A 26,291-nucleotide genomic window follows, 5' to 3' on the forward strand; every position below is an offset into this window, starting at 1 on the left:
GAACATATAAATTAATGCTTTTGGTGTCATTCTTTCATACAAAGATATACCTAGTGATCTTAACTGGTCCCTTATACATTTTTAGGGGAACCCCTACATCCCACATTCTGCGACCGAGAACCCAAATTTACGAATAGGCTTTACCCTGCACTGCTCCATCATAGTATAGCATCTTTGGTATCTGGTGAAAGGTTTTTGGGGTCAACATGTCATAATGTATCAACAATAAACACAACGTTTACATGGATAACAATTACTGTATTTCTATTAAAGCTACGTTTCAACAATGAATATCTTATCGTTATCGAACACAATACTGATGCAGACAGTAGTAGTAGTACCTTGGTGTTTTAACGTCCGCTTCCACTGAAGTGATATCGCTGACACGAACTAGGAGAACTGAAGCTTCTTCCTGTATATTTAGAATATGATCTTGCAATGTTCCATTTACGGCCTTCCCTTTATTTAATAAGGAAAAAACCATATTGTTTGGTGGCTGATCTATAGAGATCGCATTTATTCCGTTCTACTCCACTAACCCCTGGGTTAATCTATGGCGGAGACACGTTTTCAAATTATTCGCCCTTGGTGAGTGTGCTATTTTTATCGACCAATCCCATGCATCGTTAATTGAAAAGGAAGTTGGCAAAGGGAAGTAAGGAGTTAGCCTAAATGAGAGAAGTACAAATTATATAATATGAAATTAATGAAAACCGTACCAAATTGCCAAGTATAAGTTCAATAATAATAAACATAACAGAATGAAATATTCCAGATAAAGAACGAATAGTAATAATAATAACAAAAGTCAAACATATAGATGTTTGTTATACATATTTGAAATCAGCAAAACATACTACATATTTTGATAATACAATTAATTATAAATGAATTAGAAATATATACATTATTTACATAAATCATTCAGTAAATGGACATGAATTTGGTTAATTACCCTTACAAAATCGAAGGCGAAACGACTGGTTTGTAAACTGTTTCTTGATTAGTTCGTAGACCTTATCCACAATCAAGGCCAGGACAGATAATTTGAAATCGTGGAAACCCTGTGGATTAACCCAGGGTATAGTGGAGTAGAACGGAATAAAAACACTGGGGATACCGAGGATGGCTGACATATATGCTTCTCTTCTTTGGTTTGGTTGTTGTCATCTGTGTAAGTTTTAGTGTTTAGGTGCCAGGCCCGTCTTATCGTAACCTCCCCTTATTCCACCAGTCCTACTCTGTAGGTTTCGTTTCTATTTAGCGAATTAGTGTTTAGATGCCGGGTTCGTCTGACCGTGATACCTATGGAAGTATAACGTTGCCAATATTATTTCATTGTTCACGGTGCAAACTGCAAATGTCAGTAGTTCAAAATACGTATTTTAGTTTTACAATTTGCAATTTCCATTGCTAAACAATACCAATGCCACGGTGTTAAAATACAGAATTCACTTTTCAATAACACAAAATACAGTAGAATAGTTATTTTGCACATTACACTTTTGCATTCTGCATAATAGACAAATGCATAATAGAACCTTGCATAGTAGAACATATACCTTATATGGGATCTACGACGAACGTCATTTGCATACGGAACCAGCGGCTGCCAGGCAGGATACGCCCACATTTTCGAGAGATGGATAGAGAACAAGCTAAAAAGAAAGTGATTTTTCGTACAATCAGGGGCCATAATTCAGGAAGTTACGGTCCGATATGCGTGTAGTAGAACAGAGTTGTCAATTCCACAAGACTACATTGAAGTTAAAGATTTCTTTTATTCATTCATGACATGAGAACTTAGAAGACTTGAATATCAAACATGCATAGTAGTATTATTACTAGACTTTCATATTAAAGTTGCATAGTACTAATAGTAGTATTATTATAGTAGATTTGTATAGTAGTACATCTAATACATTAGTAGACTTGTTTAGACTAATACTAATAAATTACTAATAGTTCAGTAGGCTTGTTTAGTTTAGACTAATAGTTCAGTAGACTTGTTTAGACTAATACTTTCTATCTATATATAGACTAATAATTACTAATAATAGTTCAGTAGGCTTGTTTAGACTAATAATAGTTCAGTACTAGTAGGCTTGTTTTTAGACTGACTGAAAATATATTAATTACAAAAATGTAAGTTTCAAAGAAATAAACATACGACTAAAAAAATATCGAATGATATGATCATAGGCCTGTATATCTCAATGTAATTTCCACATAAGCCTGTGGAAACCCACAGAAATACAAACAGCCAAATACTATAGGACAGGGTTCACTTGCAAACACGTCAAACAAATACATGTCATTTACCGACACAGACCTTATCAGTATCAATACATATATGGTCAATATAACACACAGAGGATTTATTAATGATACAAATAATGATAGATACCTAATTATTTTTGCTCTACATCATGTAAAATTCGATGATTTCAACGACGAAGACGGAGCCTTCAAGACTACAACGGAAAGTTCGATCACCAGACAGCCCACGTTTTTCGGTCACGTGGTTACCTGTAGACTAGATTGTTTGGTCGCTTACATACCGGCCCTCTAATTGCAGAACATAGTGGTGCAATTACAATATTTCAATAAAACGAAAAATTCAAAATAATCATGCAAATTGAAAACAGAAGAATTAAACTTTTTAAGTTAAAGATACATTATGGGAGATAAGATTAAGAGATGGCAGTTCTCGCTATAATAGTTAAAAATTAGATAGTGTAAAGGTAATTTGCTGAAAATTTCAGTCAAATTGATCCACTATGAGCCGAGAAAGAAGCGGGTGAAATTTTTTGCATAGTCTCGGTCATCATTACTAAAATCATTAATATAAACAGCATAGTCTTGATTATCCACTTTTTCTGATTTAATTATCAGTGGCCGTTAGCGGCATATAGGAATCTAATCCAGCCAACATCGAAGGCTAGCCTTGCTATCGCGAGTTTATTATGGTCTGGATAAGTTAATTAATGTCTAATTGATAATTTAGATAACATTTCAGGCCTAAAGAAAGACTTGTAATAAGCAGATTTTGCTCTTGCATAACGCATGTTTAAGTTTACACAAGAAATTTTAGGTTTCTGAACTTAGAAACAAAGTTCACAAATCAAATTAGTAAATCTAAAGTTCTCAAGGTTTTTTTTTTCTTTTATTAGCACAGTTCACTGGTCAGCTTCAAGCAAAGTACACAGTTTATCTATGGGTCTGTCGAGGACTGAACACTTAGTTTTAACACGACCAATTCGCACAACACCTTTCTTATCTGGCTTAACCTCAAGAACGCGTGCTAGAATCCATGAACTACGAACGTTACTATCTAACACTAAAACTATGTCATTAACCGAAACGTTTCTCTTTGGATATAACCATTTCTGTCTTTCTTGAAGACATGGTAGGTATTCTGATGACCAACGCTTCCAAAAAATGTCTGTTAGGTATTGTACCTGCCTCCACCGGCGTCGAACATACATATCACTGGCGACACTGTAATTACTGGCGACACATTAGATCTTGATCCAATTAAAAGCAAATGGTTGGGAATAAGCGCATCTAAATCCTCCGAAGATTCAGAAAGTTTTGTCAAAGGGCTACAATTCAAAATAGACTCCACCTCACATAACAGAGTCCCTAAGGATGCGTCGTCCAGTCTGATTGATTGGAGAGAATATAACACTTTACGGGTTGTCCGGATCATTCTCTCCCAGACACCTCCGAAATGGGAAGCCGCAGGGGGGTTGAATTCCCATTTAATGCCCTTTTGTAATAGTTCACCATTGATTTTCTTTTGATTCAGTTCATTCAAACACTTCTGTAGTTCATTTACAGCTCCCACAATATTTGATCCGTTATCAGATCTTATACACATGGGCTTACCACGACGCACTATGAATCTACGAATGCAGTTAATGCACGAGTCGGTGTCCATTGAGTTTGCCAATTCTATATGAATGGCTCTACTATTAAAGCAAGAGAAGACTACTCCGTATCTCTTTACTGTAGATCTTTTAAGTCGAATTTCAATCCGAAAAAGTCCATTCCACAAAAGTGAAAAGGTGGTAAATCAGGAGTAACTCTATTTAAAGGAAGATCCGACATCTTCTGTTGGTTAGTTTTTGCTGTGTTTCCTCGGCATATAATGCAGGACGAAATAAAAGACTTGATAATCTTCACAGATCCAATAATTTCAATACTTCCTTCGAATCTCAGAAAGTATCGTGTTTTTTCCAAGATGACCCACTGACGAATGGGTATGTCTTATAATCAATTTCGAAAGTCTCGATTCTTTGGGTAAAATGATTTGGTATTTCGAATCTAGGCTCATTTCGGCTCTGGAAAGTCGTCCTCCAACTCGTAAACACCATTACCGTCAAGAAAAGGATCCAACTTAGCTGTACGGCTTTCCTTTAATTTCTTCTGATTTCTTTCTTTCTTGTTGAAAAGGTGTCAGCAAGATACTTATGCTGTTCATATTTAATCAAGGAAACTTCTGCCATTTCAAAGAGATCAACAGTTAACAGCAAATTTGTTTTTTTCACATTTGGTTGGTTTCTTTTTTGTACTAGGTATCTGAGGAAGTTCTTACACCATAAAAGCCAAGTTGTGGCTTTCTTAAGTCTTTTCCAATCAGAAAAGTAGGAGATAAGTTTATCGATGACACTATCAGAATTGTCTATCAAAGCAACATTAACAGATTTCTTTACTTCTGGATCTGATTCAGGTACAATATACAAAGTATGGTCTGAAGGCCAATATTCTTCCGTTTTACCGAGAAATTCTGGACTATTAAATCAGCGTTTATTTTCAGTCAAATTTCTAATACTAAGGCCTCTGGGTGCATCGTCTGCAGGATTATCCTCAGTATTTACTTTTCTCCATTGTTCAAGGGTTGTTGCTTCTCTGATTACGGACAATCTATTTGCTACGAATGTTTGAAATCTGGTAGATATGTTCGAAATATAACCTAAAACAGTTGTACTATCAGTCCAATAGAATACAGAGTCAATCTGGCATTTAAGTTGATGAGTTATCTTCTTACTCATTTTCACTGCAACAGTAGCTGCTGTAAGTTCGAGTCTTGGGATTGTGATTTTTTAAGAGGTGTAACTCGAGACTTTTCTAAGATAAGAGAGCAGCTTATTGAACCTTTGGAGTCAACCAATCTTAAATAACAGGCTATTCCATAACCCAGGTTACTCGCATCCGCAAAATTATGTAACTGGATTGAGATAACGTCTTTGAATAAAGAAGGTTTCACACATCTTGGTATGTGTATGCTTTCTAACTTTGGAAGATCAGTCAGCCAACGAAACCATGTACAATGTTCAACTTCACCGAGACTTTGATCCCAAGGTATTCCTTTCTGGCACAATTCTTGTAATAGTAACTTTGGATAAAGTAATGCTGGAGATGCGAATCCTAAAGGATCAAAAATAGAACTTATAATTGATAGAAGACCTCTTCTAGTGTACGGCTGATTTCCGACATTAATCTTAAAGGTAAAACAATCCGAAGCTAAATTCCAACTTACACCTAAGGCTCTTTCGATGATACTTTCGTTATTTCCCATAGTAACGACATTACAGGACGCACGTTCTGTTTCTGGTATACTCTGCATAACTGTTGGAGAATTGCTGATCCATTTATGTAGGTGAAATCCGCCCAGTCTGCAGATCTCAACTAAATTCTTTACTAAGCTGGAGGCTTCTTCTTCGGTATCCACAGAGCGTAGACAGTCATCAACGTAAAAATAATTTAGGACCGTATCAAGAACATCCTTATCAAACTTGTCAGAGAAGTCTTTGACTGTCCTTTGTAACGCGAAATTGGCTATACTCGGAGACGAAATAGCACCAAATAAATGTGAAGTCATTCGGTACTGTGTAACAGCAGATTCTAAGTTACCATCGGGCCACCATAAAAATCTAAGACTGTCGCGATCTTCAACAGGTATCTTGATTTGGTGGAACATAGCTTCAATATCTGATATTAATCCAATTTTCCCCAATCTAAATCTCATCAGAACACCAACCAGATTATTGGCTAAATCTGGACCAGAAAGTAGAATGTCATTCAGGGACACACCATCGTATTTAGCAGAGCAATCAAATACGATACGTAGTTTCTTCTTTTGTTTATGGTAGACTCCATGGTGAGGAATAAACCATTTCCTGTTATGTTCATTATCAATTTCTTCCAATGGTACCTCCTCGGCATAACCTTTACTTAACATAGTATTCATAAATTCGACGTAGTCTTTCTTAAATTCAGGATTTCTAATAAACTTTCGCTCAATGCCTTTTAAACGACTTAATGTCATAGATTTATTGTCCGGTAATTTAATGTTTTGATTTTTAAATGGAAGTCCTATTTCATAGTGTCCACTGACTAGCCCGACAGAATTGTTTACATGTTCAAAGAAACGTTCATCTAAGACTGAATGTTCATTTTTATCATCAACTGAGCGTTCGGGAAACTCAAGATCAATAGATCTACGTACTAAGCTATCAAGTTCGTTTAACCGTTCATATTCATGTATAATGTTAACTTCGGCTCTATTTACGGTCGCAGGGTTATTTTTACGATTGGTTGAATCTCGTAAGACGTTCCATAGTATCCATCCTATTGAAGTTCTAGAAGCATGAGGGCTTCCTCTGGGACATGTGGCGATTTCTATTGGCGTTAAGGCATCGGGAATGTTGTTACCAATCATAAGACCAATTCTACAATCAGGTTCTGGAATTCCAATGTTTTTCAAGTGTGGCCATTTTTCAATATCATGTCTTCTTGGAATATGATGGCATTCAACAGGAATTCTGTTTTTAGAATAGCACCTTGGAATTATTACGGAATTGTTCATACGATAATCAAGGACCTCTAAATTTTCGACAATGAAGGAGGTGATGGAAACTGTATCTGTCATACTGTCTAAAGATATTCTAGTTCTTTTGCCTTCTATTCCGAGTTGGTTCATCAAATGTTCAGTGATAAAAGTTACGCTACTACCTGTATCAATAAAGGCATATGTTTCTATAGACTGTAATCCATTAAGCGCTCTCACTTTGACAGGTAATATCGCCATGGAGCATTCAGGTTCACAGACCCTCATGACAGATCTGTGACTTGTAGTGGTGTTGGCAAGGGCCTTAGTAGATGTTTCATCAGAAGAATGTATAAAGTTATCAGACCTTCCAGTGATATGCAACACCGATGGATGACGAAACTCACAATGAGAGCATTGAATCCTATTATCACATTGATTTCTCATATGTCCTTTCTCCAGACAGCCAAAACATCTACCATTCCTACGCAGAATGTTCAGCTTTTCGTGATGAGGTAAAGTCTCAAATTCCTTACAGTTGCCTACAGAGTGAGTTCTTAAACAGTGAATCCACTTTTCTTGATTGCTACTTGGTGTATGTGAAGTTTGATAATGACCGTTTCTATGAGTTGATAATGAATTAGTTGAATCTGAAGATCTGTTTATGTTTGTAACATTTACAGCATAAGCTCCCCTTGGTCGAGGTTTTTGGTTATTCATAATATCAGGAGTTTTCTTATCTGCCATGGCATCTTTTCTAAACACAGGATCCATTAATTTCTTAGCTTCACTCTTCACAAACGTGACAAGTAATAAAAAATGAACCAGTTGATTTTTATCTTTGTAAGATTGGGCAAGACTTCGAAATCGATCTTGAAGATAATAAGGTAGCTTTTTAAGTAATTTTCTTAAGTTGTCTGGATATTCTAATATCTTCAGGGAGTCAATGTGTTTAATAGCATTGTAACATTCCGTAAGGAAAATACCAAAGTCGTCAAGAGCTTTCGGAAATTCAGTCTTGATGGGTTGCCAACTGAGAGCTCTCCCACAATATGCATTGTCAATTGTATTAGGGTCACCATATCTCAATTCAAGTTCCTTTAAGGCAGCCTTGTAGCCAACCTTAGCATTCAAGAAGCTAAACCCGGAAACAATCTTGTTTGGTTGACCGTAAGTAAATTGTTCAAGGTAATTCATACGCTCATCATCGGTACTAGTGTAAAGAACTACCTTTGATTCAAACTGACGAAGAAACTTTTTATACTCTAGAGGGTCTCCTCCAAATTTCTTTAAGTCGACAGGTGGTCGCTTGATATTCTGTATCAGAGCAGTTGCAGCTGGAATGGTCGAGTCATAGTCAATCGGTTGAGTTCTACTTGTAGGTTCAGTCACCGGTGGACGAGTAGCAGTATCAACATCCTTCAGCTTCGGAGAGATATGGATAGCATTAGGATTCGGAGAGTCTGGTTGACTGCTTCGTTCTATTATTTCCTCGGTGACTTTTGACTTAGCACTGACGATATCCATTGCTGTTTGCAATTCCAACTCTTCTTCCATAAGTTTCAGTTCAGATTTTTGTCTTTCAAGAGTTTGTTTTTCTTTAAGTTTCTTCTGCTTAATTTCTAGTTCTGCTTTTTCTTGTGCTGTTTTAATTCTAATGGCAGAAATTGTAGATGATCCACTTTGTGACTTCTTTGTTTTATGTGATATTCGAGAGATGCTATCGTCGGTTCGTATTCCTTCTTCAACAACCTGAACTTCGAGACTACCTTCAGGCAAGTTCATTTTCAATGCAAAGAGTTCTTCTAAATAGGTTTGGAAAGCACAAATATTTTCGTATCGCGGATTATACCAGTCTTTTAAGTAAATTTCAAGATCTTCTTTGGACAAGAGTTCGCAATATTCATTGTGGACATGTTGAAAATCTTGATATATTTTAAGCCATTTATGATGCAACAACTTTATTGTCTTTGTATCTGTTGAATCTTGTATTGCTTTTATGTGATTCAAAAGGTTGTGAAATAAAACGTTGGTACGATTTTCTAATTTTTCAATGTGGTATCGACGACCCTTTTCGGTTAATTTTCTGTTCCTTGCTATCTGTGATTGTGAATCTTGTGTTTCGTGCCGCTGTTCCTGTTGTTGTTGTTATTGTTGATCATCTTTCCTTTCTGTTGAGTCTTCTTTCTTGGCAGTTTCGGTGATTCCATCCATCAGAAATCCGTTGAGATATCCTTAGTTCCTTACGCAAATAATTTATCAATAATAATGTAGTAGAACAGAGTTGTCAATTCCACAAGACTACATTGAAGTTAAAGATTTCTTTTATTCATTCATGTCATGAGAACTTAGAAGACTTGATAGTAGTATTATTAGTAGACTTTCATATTAAACTTGCATAGTACTAACAGTAGTATTATTATAGTAGATTTGTATAGTAGTACATCTAATACATTAGTAGACTTTAGCAGACTTGTTTAGACTAATACTAATAAATTACTAATAGTTCAGTAGGCTTGTTTAGTTTAGACTAATAGTTCAGTAGACTTGTTTAGACTAATAGTTCAGTAGACTTGTTTAGACTAATACTTCAGTAGACTTGTTTCTATCTATATATAGACTAATAATTACTAATAATAGTTCAGTAGGCTTGTTTAGACTAATAATAGTTCAATACTAGTAGGCTTGTTTTTAGACTGACTGATAATATATTAATTACAAAAATGTAAGTTTCTAAGAAATAAACATACGACTAAAATAATATCGAATGATATGATCATAGGCCTGTATATTTCAATGTAATTTCCACATAAGCCTGCATGGCCGTCACCATGGAAACCAACAGAAATACAAACCGCCAAATACTATAGGACAGGGTTCACTTGCAAACACGTCAAACAAATACATGTCATTTACCGACACAGGCCTTATCAGTATCAATATATATATGGTCAATATAACACACAGAGGATTTATTAATGATACAAATAATGATAGATACCAAATTATTTTTGCTCTACATCATGTAAAATTCGATGATTTCAACGACGAAGACGGAGACAACAACGGAAAGTTCGATCACCAGACAGCCCACGTTTTCCGGTCACGTGGTTACCTGTAGACTAGATTGTTTGGTCGCTTACAATGCGCGAATATCGCAATGAACCGAGATCTTTGGGTTACAAACTTACATTTCAAGTTTCAACAAAATCGGATAAAAATTGTGACCTCTATAGGGTCCACAACCTTGATATACCATATTTTTACGCTATTTGAGAACGAGGGGCGGCCATTTTGTCTGTCAGTTTTGGGCCGATTTTCACGAAATTAGAACTCAGCCGTTCTTAGGTCTAACGGTGATATAATAATACGTTTTTTTGAATCGGATAAAAATTATGACCTCTATGGGCTCCACAAGCTAAAATCGTGATTTTTCGTACAATCAGTAGCCATAATTCAGGAAGTTACGTTAAGAAATGCGCGAATATCGAAAGGACCACGAACTTTGGGTTATGAACTTACATTTCAAGTTTCAACAAAATCGGATAAAAATTGTGACCTCTATAGGGTCCACAACCTTGATATACCATATTTTTACGCTATTTGAGAACGAGGGGCGGCCATTTTGTCTGTCAGTTTTGGGCCGATTTTCACGAAATTAAAACTCAGCCGTTCTTAGGTCTAACGGTGATATAATAATACGTTTTTTTAAATCGGATAAAAATTATGACCTCTATGGGCTCCACAAGCTAAAATCGTGATTTTTCGTACAATCAGTAGCCATAATTCAGGAAGTTACGTTAAGATATGCGCGAATATCGAAAGGACCACGAACTTTGGGTTATGAACTTACATTTCAAGTTTCAACAAAATCGGATAAAAATTCTGACCTCTATAGGGTCCACAACCTTGATATACAATATTTTTACGCTATTTGAGAACGAGGGGCGGCCATTTTGTCTGTCAGTTTTGGGCCGATTTTCACGAAATTAGAACTCAGCCGTTCTTAGGTCTAACGGTGATATAATAATACGTTTTTTTAAATCGGATAAAAATTATGACCTCTATAGGGTCAACAAGCTAAAAACGCGATTTTTCGTACAATCAGAGGCCATAAGTCAGGAAGTTATGGTCCGATATGCGCGAAAATTGGATAAAAATTTTGACCTCTATAGTATCCACAACCTTGATATACCATATTTTTACGCTAATTGAGAACGAACGGCGGCCATTTTGTCTGTCAGTTTTGGGCCGATTTTCACGAAATTCGAACTCAGCCGTCCTTAGGGTTTAACGGTGATATAATAATACTTTTTTTTAAATCGGATAAAAATTATGACCTCTATGGGCTCCACAAGCTAAAATCGCGATTTTTCGTACAATCCGGGGCCATAATTCAGGAAGTTACAATACAAACTTACATTTCAAGTTTCAACCAAATCGGATAACCAGCGGCTGCCAGGCAGGATACGCCCACATTTTCGAGAGATGGATAGAGAACAAGCTAAAAAGAAAGCGATTTTTTGTACAATCAGGGCCATAATTCAGGAAGTTACGGTCCGATATGCGCGAATATCGACAGAAACCGAAATCTTTGGGTTATAAACTTACATTTCAAGTTTCAACAAAATCGGATAAAAATTGTGACCTCTATAGTGTCCACAACCTTGATATACCATATTTTTACGCTAATTGAGAACGAACGGCGGCCATTTTGTCTGTCAGTTTTGGGCCGATTTTCACGAAATTCGAACTCGGCCGCCCTTAGGGTGTAACGGGGATATAATAATACGTTTTTTTTAAATTGGATAAAAATAATGACCTCTATAGGGTCCACAAGCTAAAAACGCGATTTTCGTACAATCAGGGGCCATAAGTCAGGAAGTTATGGTCCGATATGCGCGAATATCGAAAGGAACTGAGATCTTTGGGTTATAAACTTACATTTCAAGTTTCAACAAAATCGGATAAAAATTGTGACCTCTATAGGGTCCACAACCTTGATATACCATAATTTTACGCTATTTGAGAAAGAACGGCGGCCATTTTGTCTGTCAGTTTTGGGCCGATTTTCACGAAATTCGAACTCAGCCGTTCTTAGGGTTTAACGGTGATATAATAATACGTTTTTTTTTAAATCAGAAAAAAAAATGACCTCTATAGGGTCCACAAGCTAAAAAGGCGATTTTTCGTACAATCAGGGGCCATAATTCAGGAAGTTACGGTCCGATATGCGCGAATATCGAAAGGAACCGAGATCTTTGGGTTATAAACTTACATTTCAAGTTTCAACAAAATCGGATAAAAATTGTGATCTCTATAGGGTCCACAACCTTTGTATACCATATTTTTTTTACGCTATTTGAGAACGAACCGTGGCCATTTTGTCTGTCAATTTTAGGCCGATTTTCACGAAATTCGAACTCAGCCGTCCTTAGGTTTCAACGGTGATATAATAATACGTTTTTTTTCAATCGGGTAAATATTATGACCTCTATAGGGTCCACAAGCTAAAAACGCGATTTTTCGTACAATCAGGTTCCATAATTCAGGAAGATACGTTCCGATATGCGCGAATATCGAAATGAACCGAGATCTTTGGGTTATAATCATACATTTCAAGTTTAAACTAAATCGGATAAAAATTGTGACCTCTACAGTGTTCACAAGCTAAAAACTTGATTTTTGGTACAATCAGGGGCCATAATCCATGAAGTTACAGTCCGATACATGCCAATATCGAAAGGAACCGAGATCTTAGGGTGATAAACCTATATTGCAAGTTTCATTGAAATCGAATAAAAATTGTGACCTGTAGACTGTTCACAAACAATTGTGGACGGACGTCCGGACGGATGGACAGGGGCGACGACAATATACGTCCACATGAAAATGTGGGCGTATAAAAAAGTCCGGTCTATGAGGGAAATTAATGATTTAAGCGATAAAGCCATAAGGTCACCTGGATACGGTTAGCACACATATTCCTAGCGGCAATAAAAACCTAGATATAATTATCAGGAAAATAATTGTTGCCTTTATATTAGAAAACGACATATTACTGCAAAGAATATATGTAATACCCCCCCCCCCCATAAAAAAATATACTATTACCGTAAACATACTAAAATATCGCACACTAGGCTAAGTGAGCACGCAGAAAAGGGGTACGTTCACGCTGCATCAAAACGCACCGAAACCAGCTTTGGTGGCAAAATATTTTTTTGTTTCATGGAATCAAGGGATGAATAAACTACTAGAATACAAATTTTCAGAAGCTTCCTAAGCCGGCTTTTAGAGAAATATCACCGTAAACATAAACATCGGGTAAGGATAGGCTCATCGCGCACGCAATAACTTATAAAATAGCTTTGGTGGCTCCAAGATCTTTATTTCACCAAATCAACAGATGGATAAGATATGAACAGGCCAATTTTCATTTACTTTCTATGTTGGCGTATCGAGTTATACCACCACAAAGTTCCCAGCACCTGGATTCGAGGCGGGGTTCGCGGGTGCAATAAACAAGGGGTACGTCCACACTGCACCAAAAAGCACTCCAAACTGGCTTTGGCGGCACAATGTTTTGTATTTCACAGAGTCAAGGGATGAATAACTACTAGAATACAAAAATCCAGAAGCCTCCTATGCCGGATTTTAGAGATATATTACCGTAAACGTACTAAATGTGTGAGGGTATCGGGATAGGGTAGGCTCGCTGAGCACGCAATAACTTCTAAATTAGCTTTGGTGGCTCCACGATCTTTATTTCACCAAATCGACAGATGCATAAGGTGTGAACATGCCAAATTTCATTTACTTTCCATGTTGGCGTATCGAGATATACCACCGCAAAGTACCTAGAACCCGGATTCGAGACGGGGTTCGTGGGTTCAATAAATAGGGGGTACGTCCACGCTGTATCAAAAAGTACCCAAACCAGCTTTGGTGGCAAACTGTTTTGTATTTCACAGAGTCAAGGGTTGAATAAACTACTAGAATACAAAAATCCAAAAGCCTCTTATGCTGGCTTTTTGAGATATATTACCGTAAACAGGCTAAAAATATGGGGGAATCGTGTTAGGGTAGACTCACTGCGCGCGCAATAACTTCTAAACTAGCTTTGGTGGCTCCAAGATCTTTATTTCAGCAAATTTTCTTAGTTGGGGGGGGGGGGGGTCTGTTACATATTATTATATACTTTGCATTAATATGTCTTAAAATGTTATTTTCTAATATAAAGGTAGCAATTATTTTCGTGATAATTATATCTAGGTTTTTATTGGCGCTAGGAATATGTGTGCTAACTTCATTTCGAATCCGGGTGCTGGAATACGGGTGATAGATTCCGCTCGGTTACTATAAGATTCTTTAAACTTACCCAAGAAAGGGTTTTAGAGACCTGTCAATTAAATAAGCTATTCAATTTAATTTTTAACAAGAAATTGATTCACTTGAAACATCTGTTTTTTTACCGATAAGAACAAATAAGAATAGTCTCGTTAAACCAGACTATTCAATCTGTTTCACAGAGAATTACGAGCAGTAATATCTCTGTCAAAGATGACTGCCTTAACACGTGCCGTCACAGCCCGCGGGGTCAATCATTGGCTGAATGGCGCGTGCATTGTTTACATAAGACGTTACTGCTTCGGGCGGAATGTTGCCTTTTAGTCATTTTAATACCCATTTACACTAAATAGGAAATAATGTTTACCTACAAATACGTCAAACGCCTTTATTTATTTTTCCAATACATAAAAAAAAATGTTTTAGAATATAATTTGTCGCAGGAAAAAAGTTAATGTTTCTTGCTCATTAATTCGCATCGATGTTGTCCTTATCAGTGATTGTAGGGGCCTAGCGAAAATTCACTGCTGATCAATGTGCAGACTATTATCTTTCAGAATCCTCTAATCGTCGAACTGATTACATTATAGAGTCTGGACGTTGAAGACTAACAAAATCGAGTACTGTCCCCTTCTAATGACCTCGGCCTTATGGCTTTATCGCGTAAATCATTAATTTCCATCATATTCCGAATTTTTTCCGTATGCTAATGACGTACGTCGTAGATCCGATATAAGGTATATGTTCTACTATGCAAGGTTCTATTATGCATTTGTCTATTAAGCAAAATGCAGAAGTGTAATGTGCAAAATAAACTATTATATTGCATTTTGTATTATTGAAAAGTGTATTCTGTATTTTAACACCGTGACATTGGTATTGTTGAGCAATGGAAATTGTAAAACTAAAATACGTATTTTGAACTACTGACCTTTGCAGTTTGCACCGTGAACAATGAAATAATATTGGCAACGTTATCCTTCCATAGATACCCTCTTACTCCACTATCATGCTAATCGGGTATATGACTCCATATTGAACTGACCCGTCTTTTAACCATACTGTAGATTTCAGTGGTGCTGTAGTCTATAGTGCGGAGTGGTGCTGTGTCCCTGAGTGAGACCCTCGTTGGCGAGCCGATCTGTCTCCTCGTTTCCTCTGATGTCCACGTGTGATGGAATCCACACGAGCCATTGTTTGCTTCCCTTCTCTATGACCCTCTTGTACAGCTACCTGATTTTCAAAATGACTTCTGATCTTGAGTCCGAGTTGTCATTCTGAATTGAAATCAGACTGCTCAGTGTGTCGCTTGGAATGACGAACTTGCTAATCTTTTGGTGGGTTATCCATGATATAGCATCATGGATGGCCACAATCTTTGCAGTGTAATTTCATATTCATCTAGGGTTAACACTCCCCTATTAATTAAGTGGTTTTCGTCAATGTATACATCACGATCAGACGTTTATATTATTGCATATGGTTTCATTATTATAATCAAAGGGTCACTGTCCTCCTATTGTGCTTGATAACAAAAAGAGAATCATTGTTGATACGTAGCTTTAATAGAAATACAGTAATTGTTATCCATAGAACTGTTCTGTTTATCATATCACCGTGCAAGAGGACACTTACTTTTAGTTTCGTACCTCAAATCACCCGAAAAAGTGTTGGTAAACATAAGATGCATAATTGCTAAAATTTAACTAGTTGTACAATGTGATACATAAAAAAACTCCGTTGACATTATAGAACAATACTATCTCATATTTTAAATTGCTGGCTTTACCATGTGCCATACAAATTTAATTCATAAATGGAATGCGATTTGGCATGAAAACTTCCAAGAACTATTACACAGGGTGCTTCCCACACAGTGGAATAGAAATGAAAAAGCCACAGCCTTATTTCCATGACACCAAGTAAGCTCCCCCGTGAGAAAAAGTCCCCTCAGACCCAGTACCAAAAAATTAAAAGCTCGGTTATCAAAAGTCGCTATATGAAATTTGTTTGCGCCTACGGCGGTCCATGTCATTAACATCATTCTTCCACTCCTCTATCACATCGCTATCTAAAATTTGTTTGCGCCTACAGCTCCCGATTCCATAATTACAACATTCTTCCTCCACTCCTCTATTGTCTTATACTATCTTATCACTATCATATTCATGGTTATGGGGAATCCCCAAGTTAGTAGTACCGCTAGTGAGTGGGTTGTGGGGCGACAGATTCTACAAATGTTCTGTCACCTCTCACAAAACAGACGGAATTGACAGGCAGATAGATCTAGAGATTCTGCCCGCAATGATCTCAAAAGCCAGGATATTGACTCAAATTTCGTCCCTTCAGGTTACTCAGTGTTATAGCCACTGCCCCTAAGGTTCACAAAAAAAAATAATAATAAATTCAACTAGACCTGCAAGCAGCACTGAACCGGCTTTCAAGAATCAGACAGGAAGTGTATCATACAATAGCCCATTCGTCATGCTACCAAACGATACTTTAGATTTTTGCAAGAGCACCGATTTTTACTGGGTTTTCTTTAAATATCGAATATTTTTTCGACTACTTCCGGTTTACGGATCATTGTCGGGATAGATTAAATACGTTGTATTGGAACTTCACTTCATGTACCAGAAGTTTCAGAAAGATCCATTGGACAGTTTTTAAAAGAAAGGAAAATTAGAAGATATTTAACGATATTTAGCAAATAAATGGTAGTCTGATACCAATGTGTTATCTCCCTTATACCATGAGAAGATATAACGATTTTTCGACTTTTTAGAAAGATTTTGGCCCTTTTTGGACCATTTATACTATTCTGGGTTTTTTTTAATTTGGATTCACACCCTAGACCACCGTTAGGACTCTCAGTAACAGAAGTTTAAGAAAGGAAATAAGAGAAGTTTACGGGATGAAAGCATCTGAATAGCCCCCAAAAATGAAAATACTAGATTTTCAGCGCCCCATTATATATTGCCTAACCAGCGAATTTTTACCATTTAGCTGTCATACGATCGTCCATTGTTCGGGATATCCAATGACACTTTAGTTGTTTTGATTCGATGAAATCTTACGTAGTAATCACTTTTTTCGCAAGATCACCATTTTTTTTACTTTTTATGTTTTTTTCTTAAAATATGGGATATTTTTTCGACTACTTCCTGTTTTTGGATCATTGTCGGGATAGTTTTAAGAAGTTGTTTGGTTACCTAACCTTCTGTACAAGAAGTTTCAGAAAAATCCATTAAGCTGTTTTCGCAACAAAGAAAAATAGAAGAGCATTTTCAGTAATTTAAGGATTTTTCAACTTTTTTCCAAGATTGAGGCTCTTTTTGGACCACTTATATTATTTCAATGCTTTTATTTTTGGACTCACGCTATAGTCCACCGATAGGACCCTGAGTAAAAAAAAATATGGGAAATATCGTAGTTTTCGTTTTCGAGAAAATGGCGTCTCAAAATGCTCCAAAACGGAAAATACTAGATTTTCGGCGTACCATAATTTATTTTCTAGCCATCTAAATCGTATCATTCAGATGTCATATGATAGTCCATTAATGGGGCTACCCAGCGATACTTTAGTTCTTTTGGTCCGCAAAAGCGCTATTTCTTTTAACCTTTTTACTTAATTTTTTGGATACTTCCGGTATGGAGATTATTGTCGGGATAGTTTTAATAACCGGATTGGCTTATCAAATAGCCAAAGGGCTATGTAATGAAATATTACATTGTCTGATCAGATAAAATGCCCCTGGGAAATCCTATGTTCAAAAGTCTCAAAAATATCAAAATATCAATAACTCAATACATATTATACATGGTTACAATCGTAATTAGGACAGCTATCTGAATGTATTACTTTTCTTTGAAAATCTGTTAAAATAAAGAAATAATAGAGCATTTTCTAAAATTTGACGATTTTTCAACTTTTTTCAATTTTAAGTACGTTATTTTACCTATTCCAGAAATTTCAATGTCTTATTGGATGGATTCATGCACAAGACTACCGGAGGGACTCTCGATAGGGAAAGTTTTAAAAAAATCCTTGGAGTAGTTTTCGAGATAAAGGCGTCCAAAAACGCTCCAAATCAGAAAATACTTGATTTTCAGCATGTCATATTTTGCTACCCTCTCATAGGATTCTTGTGAAATTGGTATCATATGATAGTCAAAAATCCCGGGCTACCCACCGATACCTTAATTTCTTTAGTCCGTTGATATCGGGTGGAGAAATCACGTTTTTCCCAAAAGCACCCATTTTTTGCGTTTTCTTCCAAATATCGGACAATTTTTCGACCACTTCCGGTTTAAGGATCCTTGTCGAAATAGCTTTATCAGTTGGATTTGGACTATAACTTCATGTTCCAGAAGTTTTAGAAACGTCGATTCGGCCGTAAAACGAAACTTGGGCTCACAAAATGGGCAGAAAATTCGAAAAAAATCGAAAAATAAAGGGTGATAACTCTGAATGAAAATTATTTTACTGGAATCGGATTGCCGTCAGGTACCCAAAAATGTAGGTCAAATTTGAAATTTTTGAAAAATAACAAAAATTGTCTCTTAAACAACATTTTTCATTTTTCGAACGCTAGACGTCAGCAACGAAGTTTCGAAATTTCAAAATTTTCAACTGCTATCGTCCGAGAAAAGACTCAGGGTTTCTGAAAATGTCATTTGTATGAAAATAGGTAAAGAATTGACGAAGCTACGACCGTTTTTTTAATTTTTATGCACCGCACGAAATTCGGCCACTTCCGGTCTGCGCAGAATTTTCAAAAATACTTTATCAAGTAGCCACCACATGGTTTCCCGATAGAAAATTGAACCCTAGATCGATATCTGGTTTCCATAATGGAGAAATAGGCTCCCGCGGTAAATAATAATAATAACTAGACCTGCAAGCAGCACTGAACCGGCTTTCAGGAATCAGGCAGGAAGTGTTTCATACAATAGCCCATTTATCGAGCTACCAAACGATACTTTAGATGTTTTGATCCGGTCACACCCGACGGTGAAATCCCGATTGTTGCAAGAGCACCGATTTTTTACTGTCTTTTTTTAAAAAAAAAAATATCGAATAATTTTTTGACTACTTCCTGTTTACGGATCATTATCGGGATAGATTTAACAAGTGGTATGGGAACTTAACTTCCTGTACCAGAAGTTTCAGAAAGATCCATTGGACAGTTTTACCTCCCTTATACCATTAGAAGCATATTTACAGATATAACGATTTTTCGACTTTTTCAAAGACTGTGGCCCTTTTGGATCATTTATACTATATTGAGGCTTTTATATTTGGAATCACACCATAGACCACCGTTAGGACTCTAAGTAACAGAAGTATAAGAAAGGAAATCAGATAAGTTTTCGAGATAAAAGCGTCTGAATAGGGTCCAAAAAGGAAAATAATAGATTTTCAGCGTTTCATTATATATTGCTTAACCCGCGAATTTTTACCATTTAGATGTCATACGATTGTCCATTGTTCGGGCTCTCCAATGACACTTTAGTTGTTTTGATTCGGTGAAATCTTACGTAGTAATAACTTTTTTCGCAAGATCACCATTTTTTTCACTTTTTATGGGTTTTTTTTCTCAAAATATCGGATATTTTTTCGACTACTTCCGGTTTTTGGATCATTGTCGGGATAGTTTTAACAAGTTGTTTGGTTACCTAACCTTCTGTACAAGAAGTTTCAGAAAGATCCATTCAGCCGTTCTCCAAAGAAAGAAAAATAGAAGAGCATTTTCAGTAATTTAAGGATTTTTCAACTTTTTTCCAAGATTGAGGCTCTTTTTGGACCACTTACATTATTTCAATGTATTTATTTTTGGACTCTCGCCATAGTCCACCGATAGGTCTGTGGAAGTAGGTGTGGCAAGAAGGATTTGCCCACCATTCTATGCGTGTGACAAAATGAATGTGGTAATCTTTTGATGCCGTAAACATGGTAAGTAATGTACTGCTTCCTGAGTCAGTTTGTCAGTAACAAAATTTCGAAGAAATTTCGAAAATTTTTTCACTTTAACTGATGTATCTTAGCCAGTTCAATGTCAGACATCCGGAAAATCAGTGTTTTCAACATCCGAACCAGTGATGTCTTGTTACTATTTTTATTAGGAAGTGCAACAAAATTTTGTCAGATTATTCAAGACTTAGAAATTACACGCAACAGCGAGACTTCCAGTTTCTAGGAAACGGTATATACTGCATAAATCACCCAGCATTTGTATTAATATGACCATGTGATACAGCTCAACTTTATTACAACTTTGAAAATAGCATATTTTGTCAAAACCATGTAGGATATATGTAGAGCTTCCATTTAGATCTTTAACTAACAGTTATTTGAGTGTTGCAATTGTCTCGCTAAATGACATTCTTCTAATTCTAATAAATTGCAATTTGAAAACCGCAATGGTTAAAAAATTTGCAAAGTGTGATCCTGATGTATGGTTATCCTTTGATGAACAAAGAACGGTCTTGTCATTTTTATTAAATCGTCAGGGGTGGATCCATAGTCGGGTTTGGGGAGTCTAAACTCCACCATTCTCTGCTACATAGAATCCTTCATTATCAGATCAGATGGTGTAATGGGATTGGCATTGAAAGTGTGAAATAATGATATAGACATGTGTGACATCACATTTAATGCTTTGCATCAAGGAAATTGAATCACAACGTGATGATAATGTATGATAAAACTCTTATTTCTCTTTTAAAAAACTCATTGTGTATGTATGCCTATGTCATTAAGAGACGATGACAGCATGCATTGTCAACTGTTAAATTTCCTTAACAGGAGCCTAGCAAACCCCCTCCTGCATAAGTTCCAAGATCCACCCATTCTCGGTGGCGTGGATATATGGTTCTTGTCAGATCTGATGGATATCGTGTATGCAATTAAAGGATTTGACAATAAACTTAAAGAAACATAAGTTATTTTCATTTAATATTGAAGTAACATTATTTTATAAATTTACTTTATAGGGTTAATGAATAGTTAATTCTTAAAAGAATTCTTCTGCTAGGAGCAAACCTGGTTGTCATGTTTTGGTGATTGGCAGATTAGCCAGTTTACTGGCCGATAGCTCCCTTAATTTACACATAAACTAACCCAAATCTGTACTTCACATAGCTTAACATATACTATTCAAAAAAAGTAGGGGATATTTGATTTTGGGGGCATAATACTAAAATATGCAAATGACTACGAAAAAAGTCACTATAGAACCTAACAGAAGAAACATTTCCAGTTACATGTGACGCCCAAACGCACCAATAGCTACCGCATGGAATGCAGGTGATGCTTGGGATCATCATGGGGGTCCAACCCAAGATTTGCACGACTCTGACTTTGAATGTTACAGTCATTGTGGCATTGAATTCCAGGGTGGAAACATCAGTTTAATTGTTTTAGTGACCAGAAAACAAATTTTGATATGCGTCGGCTTACCCAAAATGAAAGGTTACGTGCCCTTGGCATGCTACAGATCGGCACAACACAGGCGGTTGTGGCGCGGACGATGAATGTTTCTCAGTCTGTCATAAGCAGGCTATGGTCCAGATACCGTGATACACAATCTGTACAGGACAGACCACGCTCAGGTCGACCAAGGGCGACAACTCAAGCCCAGGATCGATTTATCCGTACCTTGGCCTTGAGAAATCGTGTCATCACAGCAAATCAGATCAGCGCTCGTCTTCAAACAGACACTGGTGTGAGAGTGAGTGGCCAGACGATTCGGAATCGACTGCATAGGGGTCACCTTCGCGCCCGACGTCCTCGCGTGATCCCTTGTTTGAGAGATCATCACATTCAGGCAAGACGTCGTTAGTGTAGGGATCGTCAACACTGGGATAATCGACGCTGGAGCAATGTGATGTTTTCAGATGAGTCTAGGTTCACTGTTGATTTTTTGGACAGACGTAGGAGGGTGTGGCGTCGTCGAAACGAGCGCTTCCAAGACGTTAACGTCATCAGACATGATCGATTTGGGGGTGGTTCTGTTATGGTGTGGGGATGACAACGCAAGATGTCACAGGGCCAGGATCGTTACAGGTTACCTCCAACAACAGAACATCACCACATTACCTTGGCCAGCACTGAGTCCCGACCTCTTCCCCATCGAGCATGTCTGGGACATGCTTGGACAGAGGTTACGTCAACGTCAACAACGTCCTGCCAATGTCCAAGAACTTGCTGCTGCGTTGCAACAGGAATGGGACAATCTGGACCAAAATGACCTTAGACGTCTCATTAGGAGTATGCCACGTCGGATCAATGCTTGTTTGGCAAACAGAGGAGGATTTACCCGTTACTGACTTGGTTGTGATGCTGTGGTAACTTTGCTGTTTGACCCCGGGTATCATTTTACCCTTATAATGGTCAGTCTGTGCCTTACTTAGTCTAACGATCATTTGGAATAAATCGATGAATGTGAACTTCATTTCATTTTGTCATTTGTTTCTTCGTCAGTTTCATTAGGTGACTTTAATAACACTTAAAAATCAAATATCCCCTACTTTTTTTGAAATAAAGATGAAGCCTTACCGCATAATTATGATTTGATGAAACCCAACTGCTACGCAAATTTTAACTGGCCAGTGTCATGGCGGCAAGTTGCGTAATACGTCATTAGGCCTACAACATAATTGTTTGGTAACTATTTTAATGGTCCAGTCCTCACCATTTGTGATAGAATTACTTATTCCAATGCAAACTGTAATGGTATGTGTTGACAATTGTAGGTTTGAACCTATTTGAACTTGCGTAATGGTTCTTAGGCTGTCTCAATTGTAACCTTAACACAGTTTAAGGTTGCAAGTATAGTAACTAGGTAGCCATGGTGTCTGAGATACTTGCTCATGAGCCTCAAGGTAGCATATTTGCTCTCTGCTTTGGCCTCACAAGGACACCTGTCTAGTCATGCCTTTGGGACACAAAGCCATGGAGCGTGGACCAATGTATTGTATACGTTGGCGTGCCCAGAAAAGATCCCATGGCAGTTAGTATTCAGTGTAAGAGTAGGCAATAGTGGCACTGCCAGCTAAGATTTCCTGCTCCCTGCTTTGGCCTCACAAGAACACCTGTCTAGTCGTGCCGATGGAACACAAGCCGTGGAGCGTGGACCCATGTATACGTTGGCGTGCCCAGAAAAGTTCCCTTGGCAGTTAGTATTCAATTTAAGAGTAGGCAATAGTGGCACTGCCAGCTAAGATTTCCCTCAATGCACACTGTATGGTGTATTGCCGTCTTCATTAGCCCAGTAGGTGTAGAAAACGTAAGCGTACAATTTCATTTCATTGGAAGCCACAATCGTTCAGCCAGAAAGAACAGAGCAGTGACTATTGCTTTGCATTGGAGTGAAAACCAAGGTCTCATGCACAAGTTGAGAGCATTAAAAAAAGAACAGTTAGAAAAACAAATAAGAGAACAGAAAATTTCCCTCATAGATTTATAGGAAAACCTTGAAAGTGAGAAAGCAAAATAGCAGTTGGCCATATTCCATGCCAAAAACTACTGCATGGTGCATTGTTGTTTTTATAAGCAGCAGTAGGACATTAAAACCTCATTGATATTCCATTTCATATATTATTTGATTTACAAAATTATAATTTTGTATTTTTTAATTTTTTTTAGCATTTATTATTGAATGTTATTGGAGCGCCTGTACTTGTACCAAACTGGATTATTATTTTGCTTTTGGTGGTGATGGGCAGATCAACACTGTGGTAAGTCTCAATGATATGTAAACTAAGTGCAGTAGCGTCCAAACCCTATATAACTAAAGCAATAGCGCCTACTTGGTGTTGTCACTTATTCACTTACATCCTGTCCCTGTGCAATATTAATGGTTCAGCCAGAAAGAACAGAACAGTGACTATAGCTTTGCATTGGAGTGAAAACCAAGGTCTCATGCACAAGTTGAGAGCATTAAAAAAGAACAGTTAGAAAAATAAATAAGACTACAGAAAATTTACCTCATAGATTCATAGCAAAACCTTGAAAGTGAGAAAGCAAAATAGCAGTTGGCCATATTCCATGCCAAAAACTACTGCATGGTGCAGGGCTGTTTTTATAAGCAGCAGTAGGACATTAAAACCTCATTGATATTCCATTTCATATATCATTTGATTTACAAAATTATAATTTTGTATTTTTTAATTTTTTTTAGCATTTATTATTGAATTTTATTGGAGCGCCTGTACTTGTACCAAACTGGATTATTATTTTGCTTTTGGTGATGGGCAGATCAACACTGTGGTAAGTCTCAATGATATGTAAACTAAGTGCAGTAGCGTCCAAACCCTATAAAACTAAAGCAATAGCGCCTACTTGGTGTTGTCACTTATTCAATTACATCCTGTCCCTGTGCAATATTAATGGTTCAGCCAGAAAGAACAGAACAGTGACTATAGCTTTGCATTGGAGTGAAAACCAAGGTCTCGTGCACAAGTTGAGAGCATTAAAAAAAAAACAGTTAGAAAAACAAATAAGACTACAGAAAATTTACCCCATAGATTCATAGCAAAACCTTGAAAGTGAGAAAGCAAAATATTAATGGTTCAGCCAGAAAGAACAGAACAGTGACTATAGCTTTGCATTGGAGTGAAAACCAAGGTCTCATGCACAAGTTGAGAGCATTAAAAAAGAACAGTTAGAAAAACAAATAAGACTACAGAAAATTTACCTCATAGATTCATAGCAAAACCTTGAAAGTGAGAAAGCAAAATAGCAGTTGGCCATATTCTATGGCAAAAACTACTGCATGGTGCATGGCTGTTTTTATAAGCAGCAGTAGGACATTAAAACCTCATTGATATTCCATTTCATATATCATTTGATTTACAAAATTATAATTTTGTATTTTTTAATTTTTTTTAGCATTTATTATTGACTGTTATTGGAGCTCCTGTACTTTTTCAAATTGGATTATTATTTGTTTTTGGTGATGGGCAGATCAACACTATGGTAAGTCTCAATGATATGTAAACTAAGTGCAGTAGCGTCCAAACCCTATAAAACTAAAGCAATAGTGCCTACTTGGTGTTGTCTGTGGAATTGATCTTTGGTGCATTCATATGTAAGTGCAAACATGTGTTGATGTTAAATTTAGGATTGTAAATAAAACTGTAACTCTCATACATGTACATGTACTGTCATCACTTATAAAAGGTGAATTTTCATAGCATCTCAGTGAGTTAAAGTTTTTATACTATTTTGTATTTCAGGTTTTCAAGGAAAGATGTCTTATTTCCAATTTTAAAGAATCTTGCTGAAATCTTAATGTTTTTCCTTCAACTTTATTCTGGTTCCTTATTGTATCTAAAATAAATTAAGAATGCAAAATCTGACTTGTAATCTGTGTTTGGAAAAATTAAAGTTGGCTGTCCTTATGATTCCTCTTCTGGTAGCTATCTAACCTACAGGTCCAATGTTCAAGGCTGGTGTTGCCAAGAAAGCTATTTTGGATTTTCCATAATGGTTCCTCCCTTGTAAGTGGGGCAGAATGGAAAGCCTGACAAGGAACAACATATAGGTGTTCACTGTTCAGACATGGATAAGCCACTAAGGTCCCTTGTAACTCGAACCAAATCCTCAATACTCAATGGGTAAGACATTGCCTGTCTGAACTTGAGTTCCTGTGTTCAATTCTCTGTAAGCCGAGAAAGTTCATCAGAAATCACTGTAATCTGGGTATCATTTAATCCTGTGTATCTAGCACTAAATTCTTTAACAATCGTTTGATATCAAATGTTTGTTTAAAACATTCGTGAAAGTCATTTTAAATCTCACATATTCATCTAATTTGTACTTGTGTCCAGATTAAAGCTGATCATTCAATTTTCGATCACCGTTCAAAAATTAATCGTTATTCATCAATAATCAATAGATGCTAAATTAGTGCTAAATATACCAGATTAAATGATACCAGTTTACAGTGTTTATTCCAGCGGGTCATGCTAGTGGTGTAAAATAAAGACACTGTAGAGACAACATACAGTCATTTGTATAAACCAGACATCCTTAGCCCACATTTCCATGCACGTTAAAGAACACCCCATAGTCATTTGGGTGGGATTGAAAACCAGGGTC

The 26,291-nt window shown here is 36.8% G+C and overlaps 1 long non-coding RNA gene across 10 annotated transcripts in view; it reads left to right on the forward strand.

Annotated features, from left to right (window-relative positions):
* Positions 1–25,550, forward strand: part of LOC130013095 (uncharacterized) — a 139,168-nt gene extending 113,618 nt beyond the window's left edge. For all 10 annotated transcript variants that reach the window (XR_008788443.1, XR_008788441.1, XR_008788437.1 and 7 more), the window contains 4 exons: positions 23,835–23,926; positions 24,370–24,458; positions 25,080–25,166; positions 25,427–25,550. This is a non-coding gene — a long non-coding RNA (uncharacterized LOC130013095). The remainder of the gene's footprint in view (positions 1–23,834; positions 23,927–24,369; positions 24,459–25,079; positions 25,167–25,426) is intronic.
* The last annotated feature ends 741 nt before the right edge of the window (positions 25,551–26,291 follow it).

This window comes from Patella vulgata, chromosome 1, assembly GCF_932274485.2.
Source record: "Patella vulgata chromosome 1, xgPatVulg1.2, whole genome shotgun sequence".
NCBI classification, from domain to species: domain Eukaryota; kingdom Metazoa; phylum Mollusca; class Gastropoda; family Patellidae; genus Patella; species Patella vulgata.